Source organism: Toxotes jaculatrix, chromosome 8, assembly GCF_017976425.1.
Source record: "Toxotes jaculatrix isolate fToxJac2 chromosome 8, fToxJac2.pri, whole genome shotgun sequence".
NCBI lineage: Eukaryota > Metazoa > Chordata > Actinopteri > Toxotidae > Toxotes > Toxotes jaculatrix.
The window spans coordinates 15,252,458-15,258,442 of NC_054401.1; positions in this window are offsets into that span (position 1 = coordinate 15,252,458).

Here is a 5,985-nt window from a genome sequence, read left to right on the forward strand (position 1 = left end):
AAAAAAAAGTATAAGTCTGAGCTGAGCTGGCCTTGTATTTCTCTTGTTTCAGAGGCCACATGGTTCTACAGTTCTTTCTGGTTCAATGCAAAATAAACGCATTAACTCAGGTACTGTGTAACAATGGTGAGCATTTAGATTGTCCTTTTAATAACACATGTATCTTTTTTTTTCTTTAAATAAAAACGATGGAGCCACACGTTGTACTGTACATACATTAGGCTTCACAGACCTTTGGACTAAGCTGTTGTATCCACTTCAGCCAATTCAGCTCCAAAAACAGGAAGTTCCTCTTCCCCAAACAAACAAACTCTCACCTTTTCTCCTGCTTCTTTCTCTTCAATAAGTCCACCTCTCTGCCATTGTCCGACGAACTCCATCACCCCTCAACTCTCTCGGGTGTTGTTGTGTGATGTCTGGCATTGTGTTGTTTGGCTCCTTTAGCAGCTTTACGTGACTGTGGACTGGATCTATGGGAAATGAAAGTTAAAAGTTATTGTTCTAGTTGCTGATAAAGGAAAAATAAATGATCTGAAAAAAATAATACTGTAAAATACTGTAGAAGAAAGAGGTTACATACACCATGATGTAAATACCTTCTTTCCAGTGCAGGTACAGCGTGTACCAGGTGAAAATATGTACTCTTTAAAGTTTGGTTTTATGTTCTCTGTGACTACCAGTATGATGTGGTTTCTAGAGGTTTCACCTGGCAACATTCCAAATATTATGTTATGTAACTGACAGATTTGTGTACATTGTGGTTGGGACTTCATCCACATGAAATATTAGAGATGTTTTTTTCAGAGGAGCAGGTGCTGGCCTAAAATTGTTTCAGAAAATGCAGCTGTAGGATCAGCAGCATCTGGTGCTGATGTGAAACATCAGCATGTCTGTGTGTATATTTTGCATGGAGAGGATGTCACCATGCTCTGCTTCCCAAAAACCCCAGTGGAGTGTGACCGAGTGATGCTCTTATGTTCTGGTATGCACAATATCATTTATTCACATTGTGAGCGTGATGCAGCTGAATAGCACTGAATCCTCTAAATGACTCATATACCATACCAGCGCTGACCTCTGTGGTATAGTTAGCTTTAAAATGATCACATCATATTAGACACAACCCAAACTCTTTCAACACGATCAGCAAACATTCCTTAAATGCTTTACTGCTCTGTGTACTCCTCTACACAAAAAGGATTTTTTTGGGGGGGGGGGGTCACAGCCAGGTGGCATTGATCATGATTGTTAACAGCATGTACCCACTCTAAAAATAGCCCTCTGTATCACGCATCAGCTGAACTGAGTTAAAGAGCTTGGTAATAAATCAAGAAAATTTAGCTAATATGTAAAGTCTGTAAAATAAGTGCCACAAAAGAGGCACTTTGTTTTCTCCCTGGTCATCATGAGTCACAGGTTACCTCCCTCTGCGTTCACGAGTGTTTGTTTTAATAAAGGAGTGGAACTTCGGAATCCATAAAAATTCATAAGCACCCATTCAAGAGCTAAGAACAGTAAATGAGAAACTTGTCAAAGCAGAGGCTGGGATCTGCTGTCAAACCACCCTGATTCAGCCAGTGATCAAATATTCCACAGCTGTTCCCCAGGAATGTGCAGTGCAGCAACAACCCAGTGTCTCAACCACCTACACACACACACACACATACACACACACACACACACACACACACACACACACACACACACACACACACACACACACACGCATACGGTGTACACATAAACACAACTGTTGCCATGGGGTGCACTTTCCAAAAAAAGTCTGTGCATTATCGTGCAAAGACAAACAGATCTCGCAGTCAAAAACATAAACTAACCCTTGCAGCAGAACAAGTATGTGTTTTACCCTCTTCTGTGCATAGCAATGATTCTTTACCACCAAGGCAGAAGATCATGTTTCTTTATGTGGGCTGAGCCAGCTGTCTGTCCTGTTCATGTCAACATCCAAGCCACTTAACCCATGCTGGAACAATCCCTACTGTGCAGCACTGTGTTGTCAAAACCAGCTAAAGGGGGCATGACTAACAAAGTATAGGACAAAGTGCAAAGGCTCAGTTTGAGGGAGGGATAACGTAACCCTTGGCAACAAAGATGCAATCACTGCACTGAAAATATACATTCAAAATAGATGGTCACTCCCTTGAGCAAGTGTTATGAAAAGGCGATTCGGAGGAACCACTGTAATTTCTTCATTTATGGTCACTTTATCTATTATGATAAATCTCTGTCAGAGATACCAACCAGGATTTTGCAATCTCAGTTGATAAGGCCTTAAGGCAACATAAAAATATATTTCACTGTGAAATCATTACCCCTGTTATTACCCTACATTTGGTATTTTCTTAGGATAAGATTTTATTACTGTAGATATACAGAACAGTACTGTACTACAAAAAAAAATATCAGTATTTGGCGTAACCACCCTTTGCCTTTAAAACAGTACCAGTTCTCCTCAGTGTACATAAACACAGTTTTTCAAGGTATACTTGGCAGGTGGGTTGTTTCAGGCATCTCAGAGAACTTGCCACAGTGCCACAGTGCCACAGGTCTTCTAGGCTGTCTCTGTCTTCTCTGTCTCTTCGAGTAATCCCAGATTGACTCCATGATGCTGATGATCAGGGCTCTGTGGGGGCCAAAGCATCTGTGTTAGGACTCTTTGTTCTTCCTGTCTCTGAAGATAGTTCTTCATGACTCTGGGTGGATGTTTGGACTCACTGTCATATTGCAGAATAGATTTGGGACCCATAAGTACCTAATGGTATTGCATGATGGATGAGAACAAAATAATGTATATGTTATTTACATGGGAATGTTTTTGTTACTATTCCAAGTAATTTGAAATAAATTGAAATTAACCGAGTTGAACTGAACTGAAAGTTGTCAGTCCATCTCACAGGAACACAATATTATAACTACAGATGAACTGTGTGTCTATTTATGTAAAACATACTGTAAATGTTGGTTTTCGTATATACTGTACATATGCAAGCATATGCAAGCATATACTAGCTTTAAATGTCTGCCAAGTACCATCCCAGATGAATGACATCATGACAGATGCCAAAACCTCATCTGATGCTGTTTCGTATCTCAAACATTAAGGGAATTATATTGTAGGTATCAGATGAAAGACTGACCCAGGAAGATTTCAGATATGCTGCTGTGTAGAAAAAACGTGCCATCGGCTTCCTCAGTTAATATTTTACACCAAACACTTACAAGGAATAAAAAATAAATAAAAGAGAGAGAGAGAGAGAGAGAGAGAGAGAGAGAGAGAGAGAGAGAGAGAGAGAGAGAGAGAGAAATGACAATGGTTTAGGTTTTTTCCCACTGAGGAATTTCCTTGTGTTACTTCCTTTGCGCTTTCTACAAAAGCTTTGAACTAAACAGTTATTTGTCTAATAGTGTACATGTACAAGACTCAGTGTACATTTATGACATAGTAAAGGGGCGGGCTGGAGATCCTGGGTCTTGGTTTTCTGCAGACCCTGGGTACATCCTTCCCCTGAAATCAGTGGAGAAACATGCTGTCACTGCAGTTGGCCAGTAGATGGCCTCTGGTTACCATAAACTCCAACTAAAGGAGGCTGCAGAGTCTTTGACTAGAAAGTGTCACCTGATGAATCAAGACTCGCTGATCTGAATTACTCGTAAAAATACTGCCCATAGAATCAATTTCATTTCATGACATTTTACCAATAAGACTTTCACAATAAATTTCTCTGTGTGAGACTTGTAAAGGACTATTATGGTATTATGGTGCTGTTAGTTTTTTTGAAGGGGAGGATATTTTCCCCAGCACAGTAATTCATCTAACTGAGAGAAACCTTAGTTGTCAGTCTAAGAGGCTAAAGAAGAGTCTATTCGTCTGACAGGTCACCTTACTAAGTCAAACTACCTACATCATGAAAAATGAATGAATGAATTGATTTAAAAAAAAAAAAAATTCACACTTTCAGCTTGTGAAAGGATCCCCCAGTGGGGAAACTGCATATTTCACTTTTGCCTCAGAACCAGTTATGCAAACCTATTTGGCGCCTTTCACAAGGAAGTCTTTGGTGATGTTGATAAGAATAAAAGAAAACATGCAATGCTAATCTATAATCTTATGTGTCATCTATTTGCTGCTATGGATATTCAAAATGAAAGAGTTTTGTTTCTAAAAATGAGATGCGCACCAATGAAATATTAACACTCACTCAGATTAATTTCTGGCAAGTAAAACAAATTATGGGTTTATACTTAATCTTGAAACATATGGTTAGAAAATAGAGACAAATTAAAAGCAGAAAAGGGCTGAAAAGCTATCCATTGAATATCAGGTTGTAAAACTTCCACACAGGAATGATATAGGGATATCACTTAAAGTACAAAACTCTGCAGTTTTAAACTTGCCCCCAGTCAGCAGCATCACAATTTATGGTATGAGGTTTAAAAGGTGTCACATGGCTGTAAATTATGATCGTAAGCTCTATCTCTATGTGGGAGCTGTCTTTATATTATTTATTGATTTCCTTAATAAAATGCTGGCCTGGGAAAATTGATAACCTCCTCATTCTTCATCACCATGGTAGGAAGCTGGATAATATAACGGTATGCTGCTCCACCCCCACCCCCCTCATCCCCCCTTCGCTCTCCGGATCAATGCACTGCAATGCCTAGTGGGTACTGAAGTCTTCACAACACAAAGAGGAGCCGTGTTTGCAACGCCCACAGAAGAGATGCAGCTTCCACCGAGAACTACCGGTACCAAGATGCCCGGCTCGGGATGGTTTCCGGTATGTGCGTAAAAATGTTTGGACCGGGAGCTGGAAGAAGGGGAGAGTGAGGTGAGGAAATGACCGGGCTGCTATTTTTAAATCGGCTGTAACTAATTTCAAAGGAGGAGGAGGCGGACGAGGGCGATCAGGAGAGAGGTAATGTGAGTGCAGAGGTCCTGTGGGAGCAAATAAGCCACAGAGTTTGGAGGGAAGACCTCTCCGCAGACAATAACCTAAGTTGCGCTCCAACTTGACCGATACAAAACAAGCCGATATCAGTAGTAAACTGCACGTTTACAAGGCGATGTTGCGCCTGAATATCTTAGTTTTCTGCAGATCTTGGGTGCCACGGGGTGCATGTTTTTTTTGTGCTGCTGTTTTACCACCTTAAACTCCATTTTCCACGGATGCAATGCAGAGGCGTGCAGGCACAACAAAGGATGCGTGTGATCTCCGGGATGTAGATGGTGTTTGTCGATGTTTGTAGTTGGATAACTCTAATGGGATGCACCTTAAAGGTCCGTATGTCACCATTTTCCCCCCTACTAAGGCGCGTTATGTTGCGGGGAAAAGAGCATTCACAGGCCCCTAGAAACGCTTTCCCTTGCATGTATTATCTTGTCTCTAGCCGACAGATAAGGATGCGGCTTGCACCTGAAAAACATGAGCAGTTTCCGAACATATATTGCTTTGAATCATAATTTATAGCTTTATTTTTAGGCGCCGGATTTATCGCAAAGCTGCATTTAAAGAAAACCTCTAAAGCCTCTGCTCCAAAGTAATAATTAGCAAATGGATGTTTGCTTCATGGTGTATCTGCACACTGTATGTGAAGAGCAAAGCAAAATTTGACTTAAATGTCAGCAACAATGATAAGTCCGTGCATAACAAAAACACTTTATTTATCTTGCATTTTAATTATTATTATTATTTTTTTATTTTTCGTACAAATCGTTGCAGTATGCAGTTATCGACGGTGCTTTTATTTTGAAATGTGTGACCGGAATGCGCTGTATTCACTCCCGCTGACTTGACTCTGGTCTCCCATTCACTCCGCAACATCTTGAGTCCACTGGCGCGAGATCCGCTCGCAGAGAGAGAGAGGCAGAGAGGGAGATAGAGGGGGGGGGAGGCAGGTCGATGTTAAAAGCCTTCACACACGGACGGCTCTGTGCTCTCCGTCTGTACCGGGAGTTACAGCTGT